Here is a 16,882-nt window from a genome sequence, read left to right on the forward strand (position 1 = left end):
GTAAATTTGGGAAGTTTGGCAACTGATTCATATTTATGGCAGTGCCCCCAGATCCGGTCATCACCTTGGTGACCTGACAAGCCACGCAACGCGCAAGCCAGATTCTGTTAACAACCATGTTGCTCATTTAACAACTGTAGTGATTCACTTAAGTGTGGCAAGAAAGGTCATAAAATGGAGCAAAACTTAACAGTTGTCTCCCTTGACAACAGAACTCTTGTGCTCAATTGTAATAATAATAATAATATAATTGGAAGGGACCTTGGAGGTCATCTAGTCCAACCCCCTGTGATTCGCTTAAATATTGCAGTAATTCACTTAACAACCCCGGCAGAAAAGATTGTAAAATCAGGTGAGACTAGCTTAAGGTTGTTTTTGTTTAGCAACGAAAATTCTGGTCATATGTTGGGGAAGCTGGATTTGTTCAACGACTGTGTGACTTACTTAACAACCGCGACGACGGTCATAAAAACAGGCACAACTCACAACCATCTGGCTTAGTAACAAAAATTCTGGTCTCAATTGTGTCCAGATGTTGAGGATGACCTGTACAACCCAAGCCACTGTCCCCTGGCCGTTTCCCCTCCATCTACCCCAGGGAGAGGTCTTTGCAAGGTTTCTGTTAAATTCGCTGCAACTCCAGGCTGGATTTCAGCCCATTTTCAAATTCAATCTTTCTTTTCTTCCTCCCAACAATTTTGGACTTAACAGAATAACAGAGTTGGAAGGGACTTCTGAGGTCTTCTAGTCCAACCCCCTGCTCAGGCAGAAAACCCTATACCATTTCAGACAATTCACCGCTTCTGGAGGCAGGTTTTTCCACTGGTTAATTGTTCTGTCAGGAAATTTCTCTTTAGTTCCAGGTTGCTTCTCTCCTTGATTAGTTTCCATCCGTTGCTTCTTGTCCTGCCTTCAGGCGCTTTGGAGAATAGCTTGACTCCCTCTTCTTTGGGGCAGCCCCTGAGATATTGGAAGACTGCTATCATGTCCCCCCTCGTCCTTCTCTTCATTAAACTAGACATACCCAATTCCAGCAGCCGTTCCTTATATGCTTTAGCCTCCAGTCCCCTGATCATCTTTGTTGCTTTCTCTGTACTCTTTCTAGAGAGTCTCAACATCTTTTTTACATTGTGGTGACCAAAACTGGATACAGTACTCCAAGTGTGGTCTTCCCAAGATGTTGTAAAGTGGTATTAACACTTCCCTCATTCTGTTCTGGGGTTGGAGAATTAATCTGCTGCTGGACAGAGCCTTGATTTCATTTGTGGTACAGGTAGTCCTTAGAAACCACAACTGAACCCAATACTTTCATTGCTAAGCAAGGCAGTTGTAAAGTGAGTTTTGCCCCATTTTATGACCTTTTTTGCCACTGTTGTTAAGCAAATCACCATAGTGAATCAAGCAGTTGCTAAATAAACCTGAATTTGCTTATTGGAAGGGGAGATTACGAATGAAGATCACGTGACCTCAGGGCAACTGTCATAAATATTACATTATATTGTAAATCAGCCAGTCCCTCTTTGAGGGAATGGGCAGTTTAAAAATATGAAATATAAATAAATAAACAAAATACATTCCAGTTGCCTAACACTCAAATTTTGATTACATGATCATGGGGAGGCTTTAATGGCTGTAAGTATGACAACTGCTCATTGTGGGTCACTTTTTTCAATGCTATTGTAACTTCGGCCACTAAACGAATGGTTATAAGTCAAGGACTACCTCTATTGCCCCCTCCCAACAGAGGCTCATTGGAAAAAATGGTGCCTTTAAGATTCCCTTAAAACAAGGGTCCCCAAACCTGGCCACTCTTAAGATTTGTGGGCTTCCAACTCCCAGAATTCCTCAGGCAGCCATGCTGCCTGAGGAATTCTGGGAATTGAAGTCCACAAGTCTTAAAAGTGGCCAGGTTTGGAGACCCCTGCCTTAAAAGATACCCTGAGTTTTCTGAATTGAAAATGGGGGATAGTTTCTCCATAAAGCAAGCCATGACTGTGGTGTCTCACCGGGGGCTTCAAAAAAGCCTAATAATGGCCACAATTGTGTGGTTATAATAATAATAGTAAAGTTGGAAGGGACCTTGGAGGTCATCTAGTCCAACCCCCTGCTCAGCCAGGAAACCCTACACCATTTCGGACAAATGGCTGTCCAGTCTCTTCTTAAAAACTTCCAGTGTTGGAGCATTTACTGCTTCTGGAGGCAGGTTGTTCCACTGATTAATTATTCTCACTGTCAGGAAGTTTCTTCTCTGTACTCTTTCTTTGTATTCTTTCTTTGAGGATCTACGTTTCCAAGGCAGAGCTTCACAATCATGCAGTTGCAGTTGTCATCTTGAAAACAGATCTCCTTGGCCAGTGACCACCCTGGGCTGGACTCACAGCCTCCTTGTCTCCCTACCCACCCACCCGCCCACCCAACCCCATCCCTGCCTTCTGTTCTCCTTTTCCAATGGCAGCAGGTTTTAGAAACTGCAAATGATGGTTTGGTGCAGGGGTCTGCAACCTGGACAACTTTAAGACTTGTGGACTTCAGCACCCAGAATTCTGGGAGCTGAAGTCCACAAGTCTTAAAAGTTGTCTGGGTTACAGACCCCTGGTTTGGTGCATTGCCCAAAGCTCCCCACAACACATCGGAAACCAAACTCTGTTGAAGATGTTACCTAGCCTGGTAACGAAACGTTGGGAAACCAACCCACAAGCTAAGTTGCTACGGTTGTGTGCTAAGGTTGTATGCTAAGTTGCTGGCTTGGTCCAGGTTTGCTGACCACAGATGTGAAGTAGACAAAGCTATAAAAATTAATTCAATAAATAAAATTAGGAAATGTCAGGCCTTGGCTGGCCTGGAGCCAGCTGGTATTACAGATAGTCCTCATTTAGCGACCATTCAAAGTTACAAGGGCACTGAAAAAAGTTACTTATTTTCACACTTTACAGCCGTTGCAGCATTCCCAGGGTCACGTGATAAAAATTTGGGCATTTGGCAACTGGCATGTATTTATGACAGTTGCACTGTCCTGGGATCACATGATCACTTTTTCTAACCTTCTCAGCCGGCTTTCGACAATCAAAGTCAATAGGGGAAGCCAAATTCTCTTAAGGACCCCCACTTAACAACTGCAGCGATGAGCTCATAAAATGAGGCAACCTCACTCAATAAATGCCTCAGCAGGCAATGAAAATTTTAGGCTTGGCTGTGGTCATAAATCAAGGATTACCCTGTTTCACTTTGGAGATAGAAAAGGGCTGGATTTCGTTTGTTTCCACTGTCGTGGCTGAAGAAGGAGAGGAGACCACACAGAAAGCCACTTACAATTTCTTCTAAAATTTCCCACCTCTTCCTTCCAGCCAAGGATTCTGCTACCCACTCTGGGAACTGAAGTGCAAGTTCTCCTTTCATACGACTGTATATTCCCACCTGACAATCTTTCCTGTGGGTGTTTTATTTTTATTTTTTTCTTCCGTTTTCCAACTCTCAGCAGACATCTGTAAAACAACAGCACACCAATTTTACTCTGTCTCGGTGTGCCGCGGGACTACGTTGGAACAGTTGTTATATTTCTGTACATATTGCCAGCAGGCATAATACTGTGATTATGAATTATTATTAATTATTACTATTTTTAATGCATTTGCTGAAAATGAATAAGTTGGATTGATTTTTTTTTATCATTTTGTTTTTTTTTTTTAAATTTCCTGGGGGAGTGGGGAGGTCCCTGTTGATTCTTTAGAAAGGGGGGAGGGAATTAGAAACGTACCATGTTCCTGTTTCCCGCTGTATTTAAAAAAGCAAAACAAAACCTTGAATTAACATCTTGGCGATTCAAGAACTGTTTTTACATTTTCTGACACTGCTTTCTAAATTTCCCCTGCTCGTATTTTCTTGCTGGATGAATGAGCATTTCTTAACAAACCAGCCAATCCGTTCACCCCGAATAATAATAAGACAGATTTCCATTACATGCTGCGTATGGAATTCTGGGAGTTGAAGTCAACGTATCTTTAAGTTGCTCAGGTTAAGAAACACTGGTTTAAACACGTGTATTAATGCTAAGCCTAGCTACAATTTGGAGGAGTGGGAGATATAATCTCCCAGCGTTACACAGGTACTCCTGGACTTACAACAGTTCATTTAGCGACCACTCAAAGTTACAATGGCACTGAAAAAAGTGACTTAACGACCATTTTTCACACTTCATTGCAGCATCCCCCATGGCCACGTGTTTACGTTCGGATGCTTGACAACTGATTCGTATTTATGACAGCGTCCTATGGTCATGTGATCACCTTTTGTGACCTGATGAAAAGCAGAGTCAACGGGGAAACCAGACTTGCTTAACAACCATGTGACTGACTTAACAACTGCAGGGATTCACTTAACGGGGGCAAGAAAAGTCGTCAAATGGGTCAAAGCTCACTTAACAGATTTCTCATTTAGCAGCATAAATTCTGGGCTCAATTGTGGTTGTAAGTCGAGGACTCCCTCTACATTATCTGCAATAGAGACTGCTTGGATGGGTCTAGAACAGGGATCCCCAACTTTGGCCATTTTATGACTTGTGGACTTCAATTCCCAGAATTAAAGTCCACAAGTCATAAAGTGGCCAACGTTGGGACCTCTGGTCTAGAGCAGAGGCGCTCCAAACTTGACAAATCTTGAGACTTGTGGACTTCAGCTCCCAGAAATCCCCAGCCAGAATGGCTGGCTGCGGAATTCTGGGAGTTGAAGTCCACCCCTCTTCAAGTTGCCAAGTTTGAAAAAAAAGTGGTTTAGAAAATGGGCTTCCTTGGGATCAGAATGGCCCAATCGTGGACAATCAGCTGTCTGGGGTGAATACCTCCAGTAATAACATCTAGAACAGTGGTTCTCAACCTTTTTAATGCCGCGACCCCCAACCGGTCGTAAGTCGAGGACTACTCAACTGGTGCAGCACCGTTTGCAGAATGGGACTTTTGGCAGGTTCAGCAGGGCAGAGACAGCCTGGACAATTCCTATTGGCTTTTGAAAGCCAATAGAATTAGACTCTATTCAAGAGAGTATTCTATTGGCTTTCAAAAGCCAATAGAATAAAAGGGAGTAGCACAGCTAAGGAAAAGGGGAAAAAAATGGCGGACTGCGTTGTTTGGTGACCCCCATGAAATGGTCGTTCGACCCCAAATGGGGTCCCAACCCACAGGTTGAGAACCGCTGATTACTAATTTTTTATGGAATGCTGTCTGATGGGGGAGTCAATGGGGGTTCTTTTCTACCCCACAATGTCATTCAATAAGTGCTATCACAAAGTCAGAGGCCACCAGAATCTGTAAAACATTAACAGATGCTCTGAACAGACATCAGGGCTGTCCTTCACTAGCCTGGAGGCTGTTCGGAGGGTGTGGAGCAAAGCATTAGCGGAAATGGTCCTTCCTTGGCCAGTAGGACAGTTGGAACAATGTGCAGCATTAAATAGAGGCCAGCCATGTTCTGCAGCTGCCAAAAAGGTCAACACAGTGCTAGGCTGAATTAACAGAGGGATAGAATTAAGATTACATGAACTGTTAATACCACTTTACAATGTTTTGGTAAGGCCACACTTGGAATACGGCATCCAGTTTTGGTCAGCACAATGTAAAAAAGAGGTTGAGACTCTAGAAAGAGTACAGAGAAGGGCAACAAAGATGATTAGAGGTCTGGAGACTAAAGCATATAAGGAACAGTTGCTGGAATTGAATATGTCTAGTTTAGTGAAGAGAACGACGAGGGGGGACATGATAGCCGTGGTCCAATATCTCAGGGGCTGCCCCAAAGAAGAGGGGGTCAAGCTATTCTCCAAAGCGCCTGAGGGCAGGACAAGAAGCAATGGATGGAAACTAAGCAAGGAGAGAAGCAACCTAGAACTAAGGAGAAACTTCCTGACAGTGACAACAATTAACCAGTGGAACAAGCTGCCTCCAGAAGCTGTGAATGCTCCAACACTGGAAGTTTTTAAGAAGAGACTGGATAGCTCTGAAATGTCTGAAATGGTATAGGGGTTTCCTGCATGAGCAGGGGGTTGGACTAGATGACCTCCAAGGTCCCTACCAACATCATCATTATTATTATTATTATTATTATTATTATTATTATTATTATTATTATTATTATTATTATTATTGATCATCGCACAGTCAGCCAGATGTTCAGACTGGATTTGGCATTTTGTCTACCTATCGAGTCCTTACCCAGGACCTGGGATAGGCAGATGTGGATGTTTGATGGTATTACAGATATCGTCGCAGGATGGAAGCAGTTCCTAGTAAGGCCGCCTTTTGCAATTGACTAATAGCGAATTTGTCAATGCCAATGGTGTTCAAGTGGTGCTCCAGTTGTTTTGGGATTGCACCCAAGGCGCCTATGACTATTGGTATTACCCTTGCTTGCTTTTGCCACAGTCTTTCTATTTCTATTTGTAGGTCTTTGTATTTTGTTATCTTCTCCAGTTCTTTCTCGTCTATTCTGCTGTCTCCAGGCACTGCCACGTCCACTATCCAGACTTTTTTGTCTTTCTTATCGAAAAAAAAGTCTGGATGATGATGATGATGATGATTAAAGTCCCTGTTGGGGTTCTGGGAAAGCAAGGAAAGGGATGACCAGGCTCCTCTTGATTCATGGCCCTGAGCTTCTTTCTGGCTAGTTTGGCTCTGCAGATAATTTCTGCCCCTTCTCCAGTGCTGGATAGATGGATAATCAATCTGGATGTTGAAAAACAGATGAATTAGTAGCTGGAAAGAAACTACTCACTGCTGATTTTATTTTCATTCCAACAGGAAGGACCAGCAACTGTTGAGTAAGGATAAATGGTTCCTTCCTCTACTAGCTTCTAACCCTAACACAAAGCAATACTTCTTTCTTCTCCTCCTTCATCTTCTTTTTCCTCTCCTGTTCCTCCTCCCCCTCCTCCTCCCCCTTTCCTTCTCCATCCTCCTTTCTCTTCCTCCTCATTCTCCTCCTCCATCCTCTCTTCTTCCTCTTCCTCCTCCACATCCTTCTCTTCTTCTTACTCTCCCCTTCCTTCTCCGTCCTCCATTCTTCCTCTGCTCTTCCTCTTCCTCCATCCTCTGTTCTTCCTCTCCTTTTCTTCTTCTACTACTCCCTCCTCCGCCCTCCTTCCATTCTTCCTTTTCCTCCTCTTCCATCTTCCTTCTCTTCCTCTTCCTCCTTTCTTCTTTTCTCTTCCTTCCTTCCTTCCTCCTCCTCCTCCTCCTCCTCCTCCTCCACATGAATTAACCAATAATATGAAGAAAAAGAAAGAAAGAAAAACAAAAGAATGGATGTGGTAGTTCAGAATAATTTGCGAAGAACACAGTTGTTAGAAAGCATGCTGGGGTGGGGGAAACCCACGCCAGCCCTTCTTCCAAGGGCAGAAGAAGCCCTCCTGAAGATCAACAGAAAAGAGGGCCCTGGGTCTGGGTCAAGAAAGTAACACAAGAAAACATCTCAGACACACTCCCCCCTCACGCAAAGATAGAGGGAGGGAGCACCTTCAGATGTGCAAGTTTGCTGAAGAAAAAATAAGTTTGCATCTGAAGCACAGAAGTGTTCCAAGTACTTAACCAAACATAAATATCAGGGCATTACTATCTATCAACACGAAGAGAATAAATAGATCACAATGAAATGCAGATCACAATACGCAATACACAACTAGAATATCTAAAAGATCTCCTAGAAATGTAATTGAAATTAGCTTAATGATAATAACAGAGGCAATAAGCAGCTTAGACCTAGCCACACACCATCAGCCTAGTAATTTCTTTTTTCATGCCTTTTCTTCCTACCTGTTGCTTTCATTTCATCCCCAGCCCATGAGAGAAACAGCCTTAAATTGTCCTTAGCTGCACCAGTGTTAAAGTGGTGTTTTCCGCTTAATACAACAGCATTCAACAGCAGCTACAAGGTGTGTACAATCTCTGGCATTCATCTGCCATTGTGTTAGATGAGGCAAAGGCAGGGAAGGCAGGCAGTGGTATACGGGATTAGAATAGAATAGAATAGAATAGAATAGAATAGAATAGAATAGAATAGAATAGAATAGAACAGTGGTTCTCAACCTTTTTAATGCCGCGACCCCCAACCGGTCGTAAATCAAGGACTACTCAACCGGTCGTAAGTCGAGGACTACTCAACTGGTGCAGCACCGTTTGCAGAATGGGACTTTTGGCGGGCTCAGCAGGCAGAGACAGCCTGGACAATTCCTATTGGCTTTTGAAAGCCAATAGAATTAGACTCTATTCAAGAGAGTCTATTCTATTGGCTTTCAAAAGCCAATAGAATAAAAGGGAGTAGCACAGTTAAGGAAAATCGGAAAAAAAAAATGGTGGACTGCGTTGTTTGGCGACCCCCATGAAATGGTCGTTCGACCCCAAATGGGGTCCCGACCCACAGGTTGAGAACCACTGGAATAGAACAACAGAACAGAACAGAACAGGAATAGGAATAGAATCAGAACAGGAATAGGATAGGATAGGATAGGATAGGATAGAAATTGGAAAGAATAAAGTAGAGTAGAGTAGAGTAGAATTAGAATAGAATAGAATAGAATAGAATAGAATAGAATAGAATAGAATAGAATAGAATAGAATAGAAGTTGGAAGGGACCTTGGAGGTCTTCTAGTCCAGCCCCCTGCTCAGGCAGGAGGACCTATACCATCTCAGACAGGTAACTGTCCAGTTTCTTCTTAAAAATCTCCACGATTTCTGGAGGCAAAGCTGTTCCACTGGTTGATTGTCCTCACTGCTAGGAAGTTTCTCCTCCTTTCTCTTCTGCCATCTCCTATGCAGCTTCTCGGCTTCTTTCCGCTCTTTCCTTCCCAAATAACTGATCCCACCAGTGAATTTTGGAAATACAGGTAGTCCTTGTTTAGCGACTGCTTCACTTAGCGACCATTTGCAGTTACAGCAGTGGTTTTCGCACGTCAGTAAAGGAAAGCAAAGCAAAAGTCAGATCATAACCACAGTCGTGCATCCCTTCTTCTTTGCCATTTTTTAAACGTTTTATTCGTTATAAAATAAAAAAATGCAGGAAAAAACCAAAAAGAAGAGAACTAAGAGAAAGAAAGAGAAAAGTGCAAAGAGAGGAGGGGGAGTGGTGACTTCTGATTATTTTTCAGGGCAGTAAAATGCAAAAAAAAAAAAAAAAAAAAAAGCCAGCCCCTCAACCTTTTGCTTTACATTTCTATGTCTAAAAGAGTTAATAACAAACTCATTCCAATCACTGAAACCTAGAATCAACGTTTCTTTTTATTTTTTTCAGTTTCAAGCCAAAAGTCCAGAAGTGGTTTACAAGCAGAAACAAAACTGATTTAAGTTCTTCTGTTTAATTAAAATAGTGAGTTTTGCCAATCTCCCCTAGCTCCATTACCTTACGCTTTCACTTAGCAACTGCTTCACTTAACGACTGACACAAGGCTGAAATAGCTTAATCGCCAGACCATCACCTGCCCATCTCCTACTGAACTGCATAGGGAGGAATCTTTAGGTCAGTGTTTCTCAACCTTGACAATTTTAAGGCACGTGGACTTCAATTCCCAGAATTCCACAGCCAGCATTGCTGGCTGTGGAATTCTGGGAGTTGAAGTCCACATGCCTTAAAATTGTCAAGGTTGAGAAACACTGCTTTAGGTCAAGGAAAGGAGTCCAGCCATTCTCCAAAGCACCTGAAGGCAGGACAAGAAGCAACCGGATGGAAACTCATCAAGGAGAGAAGCAAGCTAGAACTAAGGAGAAATTTCCTGACAGAACAATTAATCAGTGGAAAAACCTGCCTCCAGAAGCAGTGAATGCTCCAACACTGGAAGTTTTTAAGAAAGGACAGCCATTTGTCTGAAATGGTATAGGTCAGGGGTAGGCAACCTTGGCTCTTTTATGACTGGTGGACTTCAACTCCCAGAATTCCTGAGCCAGCCATGCTGAGGGGAAAGGGAGAGGTTTCCAAGCTGAGACAAGCTGCCTCAGGAATTCTGGGAGTTGAAGTCCACGAGTCATAAAAGAGCCAAGGTTACCTACCCCTGGTATAGGGTTTCCTGCACGGGGTTGGACTAGATGACCTCCAAGGTTCCTTCCAACTTTATTACTATTATTATTGTTGTTGTTGTTGTTATTAAAAATAGAAAAGAAAGGAAATTCTGAATAACAGTATAGGTAGTCCTCAACTTATAACCATTCATTTATGTCCATTCGAACTTACAATGGCTCTGAAAAAAAGTGACTTTTCGCCGGTCCTCAAACTTACAATTATTTCAGCATCCCTACAGTCACATGATCAAAGTTTAGATGCTTGGCCACTGGTGTGTATTTACAACAGTTTCAATGTCCCAAGGTCACACAATCATCATTTGCAACTTTCCCAGCTGGCTTCTCACAGGCAAAGTCAATGGGAACTTACTTAAATGCTGCCTCACTTAGCAACGGAAATTCTGGTCCACATTGTAGTCTTAAGTCAAGTTAAGTATTGCTTCTGACATTTGCCTCCCTGCACTTGATGCTGAACTTAAAAAAAACACAAAACAAAACTTTGTTGCACCAATTACAGCAGAATGAGATGAAGGCAGATGAGACAGGAGAAGGAATCCTACAGCCAGCCATTCTTGCAAGCAATTAGAAATTGGGCAAATATTATGATTGTTGGCCAACTACCAACATTGCCATATAAATAATTCAATTCAGAATAGAGCTGGAAGGGATCTTAGAGGTCTTCTAGTCCAACCCCCTGTTCAAGCAGGACACACTATGCCATTTTAGGCAAGTGGCCGGCACATTAAGCACAACTTAATTGACATATTAATTGACACACTAAGTACAATTAATCACACTAAGTACAACTTCCCTTTAAAAAAAAAGGCATCTCAAATAAAAATCTTTTCCCGCTGATAGAATTAGGGCCTTTACGCAGTGGCAACCAGCATCATTGCTTCCAAATCCCCCTTTTTAGAAGCTGCAGCTTTTAAATCTGGTACGCAATTTGAAATAATGAGATCTTTCTTTAAAAAAAAATCATTCAGGCAACTTAAAAACTGTAATCCTAACAACATTTCATATATTTAATTTGTTCCAACAAATGTTGACTGGCGCGCGTGTGTGTGTGTGTGTGTGTGTGTGTGTGTGTGAAGATTTTACATTTGTTCTCATTCCTTAATTTCTTCAGCTTTGCGTAAATGTTCCCCAAAATTTGAGGGGGGAAACTCTTTTTGAGCAAAAGAATGACGGACAATAGCAGATGGGGCTAGCAAAGCTGTAGCCGGATTTTGTCACCACTAATCTGTGCTGTTTTGTTGATACTTTTCTTTTCCTTTCTGATTAATGTCCTGTTCTTGCCAGCAAACCAAAACCAGGAATAATTCCAATTTAAGAAAAAGAAAGTGAAAAGGCAGGAGAAATTGATGCGAGGTTTTAAAAGCCCTTTCACGGAATAAATAACGATACAGGTAAATCCTCAACTTACAACCACGAGTGAGCCCAAAATTTCTGTGGCTAAGCAAGATGGTTGTTAAGTGAGTTTTCTCCCATTTTATGACTTTTCTTTTCCTAGTTGTTAAGTGAGTCACTGCAGTGGTTAATTTAGTAACGTGATGGTTAAGTCAATCTCTCTCCCCCGCCCGATTTTGCTTCTCAGAAGGTCGCAAAAGGGGGAATCACACATGACCCGGGAACAAGAAGCAATAAATGCATAAAAAGTGGGAGAAAAGCCAAATCCAGGAAAGTACAGAAAGTCCTCAATTTATGACCATAATTGGGACAAGGATGTCTTTAGCTGAGCAAGGCCACTGTTAAGTGAGTCGTGCCAATTTTATGATCTTTTTTTTGCCAAGGTTGTTAAATGAATCACTGCAATTGTTAATGAAATTGCACCCAATTTTGCAACCTTTTTGCCACAGTTGTTAAGTGAATCACATAAGATGTTAAGTGAGTCATCTGGTGACGAAGCGAATCATTACCCCATTGATTTTGCTTGTTGAAAGTCGGCTAAGAGCCTGATAAATAACAACAACAACAACAATAATAATAAAGTTGGAAGAGACCTTGGAGGTCATCTAGTCCAACCCCCTACTCAGGCATGAAACCCTATACCATTTCGGACAAATGGCTGTCCAGTCTCTTCTTAAAAACACAATCACATGACCTTGGGATGCTGCAATTTGCCAAGGTCCCAAATTTTGATGACATGACATGACATGACATGGGGATGGTGTATAGGTCGTAAGTGTGAGGATGGGGTGTAAGTCAGTTTTCATCGCTATGGTAAATTTGAACGGTTGCTAAATGGATGGTTGTAAGTCAAGGACCGCCTGTAAAAAAATCGGCCGAAATCAGCCCATTTGGATAGATTCGAAAGTATATCACAAAAGTTCAGAAAAAATAAAGAGATTCTTGGCACCAAAACCATAACAATTTAGGAGCCCTGCCAATGGCTGGCAAGAAGCATTGCACAACTGAATCACCCGCAGCTGTTTTTCTTCCCAATTGCAATTAAAAAAACAAAGTTAGCTGGCCAAGCTGGCATTTAATTACGCACAACGCCACCGCCGCAGCCTCGTGGATGCCTTGTGGGAAATTTACATCTTAGCTGAATGCAGCCACTTCCAAGAACGACATGGGGTCCTCCGTGTCTCTTCCTACCTACAGCTAGGTAGAAGTGAGCTGGCTGGCTTTTTCGAGAAAAGCTAACTTCTACCTAGCTGGAGGTAGACGATTCCGTCTTTGTCTTATTCCCAACCTGTTGCTAAAGTTGTCTAACTTTCTGTAATTAACAGAATAATAGCAGAGTCGGAAGGGACCTTGGAGGTCTCCTAGTTTAGCGAATCTGACGCCAAAATGGTGTTTTCCAACTTTTTCCCCTCACAAGCTTTCTATATGCGCGACTTTGGGCGTGCGGCTGCGGCTGCAGGGTTGACCCAATCGGGGTACTCAGCTCCAATTGACTGCATTGGGCGCCAATGTCTGGGATCCTCCTGGTCACTGATCACTCCCCTCATTTTTGGCCTCTGATACTGGACTCATCTGACTTTGGGCATCTGCAGAGAGTCAACAATGCAATGCCAGGCTGGCACAAATCAGGTGTTGTGCAGACTGCATTACATGTTCACCACGCTTCTGAAATAGCAGTATAGGTTGTCTTCGACTTACGACCACTTAGCGACCATTCAAGGTTATGACGGACCTCCCCGGGGCTACAACCTGGGTGTGAAGTTCTAATGTCCCCTCCCCCACGATCACGTGATTGCACGTGATTGCATTTGGGGCACTCCGCAGCCAGCTTGCATTTACAGCTATTTCAGTGCTCCGTGGTTTTTTTGCCAGAAAACCAGTGTTTTTTTGCCAGAAAACACCCATTGCGGACAACGAATTCATTTAAGGACCGCTGCAAAAAGGTAATAAAATCAGCTTTTAAAAATGTTTCCTTTTTAAAAAAATAGTAATCCTACTTGTTTGGTCATTCAGTTTAAATCAAGAAAGAAAGAAAGAAAGAAAGAAAGGAAGGAAGGAAGGAAGGAAGGAAGGAAGGGAAAACAATAAAAGAAAAGAAGCAGGGAGAAATAAAGTTACGTGTGTGATTTAGACAGACAAAAAACAATTAATTTTTCCCTCATGCCATCACTCCTCTAAACACTTAATTCTCACAGCACTGTCTTATGTTTAAGGATATTTACCTAATGTTATATGTATATAGTTATTATTATCTTTCTCATCTTTCCTATTTTAGAATTTTATTACTCTGTCGTTTGTAAGTACACTGAGAGCTTCTGTGCCGGAGACAAATTCCTTGGGCCAGTAAAGAATAAAGAATATTCTATTCTATTCTATAAGCTTTTCCCGTGTAAGCAATTCCCCCAAAACAGGTAAAAAGCAGAAAAACCGTCCTGTGATGGAAATCTTGCAAAACTGCAGCGGAGTGTTTTGATTCTATGCAGTCCTCGATTCCCTGGTCTCTTTGTCTTTTTCCTAATGATGCTTAAGGAATTTTAATAGTCCTCACGAGAAGCACCTCCGAGCCTCTTATTGTGTCACAGCTCCCCAAAGGGATGTGGTGGGGGAATTAAATCCGAGCGATTAGGGGAAAGGATTGTCCAGGAATCGCCTCCCGTCAGTCAGTCGCCCCAAGCCGCTCTTTGTCAGCCAACACTTTCTCTACAGAAGGAGGGGAAAGAGAGAGAGAGAGAGAGAGAGAGATCAACCAAGAAGAAAAGGGCAAAGCTGAATTTTCAATACCTCTCCCCCTCTTCCTTTCCCATTTGTGTGCCCATGCACAACCAGTGTTAATTTCCAGCACTGGAACGCCGAGATGTCAGCCTAATTAGCAGAAGCGAAATAATGCGCCGTTCATTAAGGTAGCATAATACGGCTGATCAGAGGCTCTGAAGTTTGACCACATGTAGTAATTTCACTTTGTTTTTTCGGCTTTTCTTTTTTTTTTCTTTTTTCTTTCTTTCTTTTAATGAGGGCCAGTTGCATGCCAAGTAGAGGGCAGAATTAATACTCAGTGGGTGGGGGAGTATAGATGGGTAGAACCACCCACAGACCGAGTCTAGGAGGGGCAAATGATATTAATTTCTCGGATTTAAAAGCGGGGAGCTGAGCTGTTCGGCTGACAAAAGTTGACCCATGGGAAAATCCATGGGGAACCGGAAGAGGGAGGGAGACAGGGGCAAACCATGGCTAAAACTGACATTATTTACCACTTGACCATCTTCTGTTTCCTGCTTCCTCTCTACCCTCTTTTTCTCTCTCTTTTTTCCTATGTAAATCAATATTTCCAGATCAGAAAAAAGGAGGCTACAAATTCTTTCTACCTGGTTTAGATCAGGACTAAGCAGAATTAACTGAATAACAGAGTTAGAAGGGACTTTGGAGGTCTTCTAGTCTAACCCCCCCGCTGCACAAGCAGGACAGCCTATACAGGCAGTTCTTGACTTGCAACCACAACTGAGCCCGACATTTGTGTTGCTAACTGAAACTTCTGTTACGTGAATTTTGCCCCATTTTACGACCTTTCTTGACACAGTTGTTAAGCGAATCACTGCAGTGGTAAAGTTAGGAACACGGTTGTTAAGTGAATCTGGCTTCCCCATTGACTTTGCTTGTCAGAAGGTCCCAGAAGGTGATCACATGACCCTGGGACACTGCAGCCGTCATAAATATGAGTCAGTCGCCAAGCATCCAAATTCTGATCACGCCACCCTGGGGATGCTGCAACAGCTGTGTAAGTGTGTAAGGGTGAAAAACGGTCATCGTGCCATTGTAACTTTGAACAGTCACTAAATGAACTGTTGTTAAGTCAAGGACCACCTGTAACATTTCAGACAAGTGGCTGGATTATCAGCTCTGGATTCCGGTGTCCAGGAGTTCCACTCACTTCTGTTAACCCTGCTTTGAACCCAGGACAGTCTCCACCCAGCCCTATTTCTAGCAAGTGCAGGTAATCCAAACTAAGCTCCTGTCTTCAAAAATCAAGGAATCTTCAAGGTGGCTCCTTTGAACCAGATCCTCCAACATCTTCGATTAATCAATTAATCAATTAATTGCTGGATTCTGCTTCTAAACAAGATGGCATTGAAGATTCCGCCAGTTCTGGGTCACTCATTTACAAAAGTCAAATACTGGGGAACGTTTGACATATTTTCAGATTCCTTAGAGCAGACATGTCAAACACAAGGCCCGGGGGCCGGATGCAGCCCGCAAAGTGGTTTCATGTGGCCCACGAAGCCATCCTGGAAACAGTGAGGGAACGGCCCCCACTGCCTTGGCCCTGGCCCAGGCCACTTGCCTCAGTGGACCATGCCTTGGCACTTGCCCCGGTCTTACCCCCTTCTGCCAGAGACCCTCAGAACTGTCCCACTCCTGCCCAGGCCCCCACAGGCACCCTTGACGCGAATGATGTAGAACTGGCCATGCCCACCCAGTAGGCCACACCCCTCCATCCATCCCCACCCATTTAGCTGCATCCACTCTGGCCACACCCACCCAGCCCCCCCAGGGCAACCGCAATGCTCAGTGAAATTGAGTTTGACACCCCTGCCTTAGAGGGACTTTCTGCTCAGGGAGAGGCACAAACTGAAAAACTGCCTTCTTATCATGGGCAAACATAGACTTTCATAGCATGCGGATGATCTCTGTGCAACATGTTGTGTGAATCTGATTTTCCCACTAAGCAGGGCCACCCACACGTTCCTCCCTCCCTCTCTCTCTCTCTCTCTGTGTGTGTGTGTGTGTGTGTGTGTGTGTTTGTGTGTGTGTGTAAATGTCAGTCTCCAATAAAGGAGAGTACAGTTAGTCCTTGACTTACAGCAGTTCATTTAGTGACCGCTCAAAATTACAACAGGGCTGAAAAAAAGGAGGAGGAAGTTGAGAACGGGCTGAATGGCATGGCGGTTGAAACAGACTACAATAATGCTACCTATGACGTTATGTGTAATATGGTAATAATATAGTAGTAATGGTACAAGTGAGACATGATAGCCGTGTTCCAGTATCTGAGGGGCTGCCACAAGGCAGAGGGGGTCAGGTTGTTCACCAGAGCACCAGAGGGAAGGATGAGAAACAATGGGTGGAAGCTGGTCAAGGAGAAAAGCAACCTGGAATTAAGGAGAAACTTCCTGACATTGAGGACAATCAATCAGTCGAACAGCTTGCCACCAGAAATCGTGGGCGCTCCATCACTGGAGATTTTTAAGAGGAGACTGGACATTCACCTGTCTGAGACGGTATAGGTTCTCCTGCTTGAGCAGGGGGCTGGACTAGAAGACCTCCAAGGTCCCTTCCAGCTCTATTCTATTCTAATTCTAATCCAGTTAGCCCTCGATTTACAACCATTTGTTTAGTGACCGTTTCAAGTTACAACGGCACTGAAAAAGTGACTTTCGAATGTCTTTCA

This window comes from Crotalus tigris, unplaced genomic scaffold (assembly GCF_016545835.1).
Source record: "Crotalus tigris isolate CLP2741 ecotype Arizona unplaced genomic scaffold, ASM1654583v1 scf7180000022970.308977840:1548163, whole genome shotgun sequence".
Taxonomy (NCBI): domain Eukaryota; kingdom Metazoa; phylum Chordata; class Lepidosauria; order Squamata; family Viperidae; genus Crotalus; species Crotalus tigris.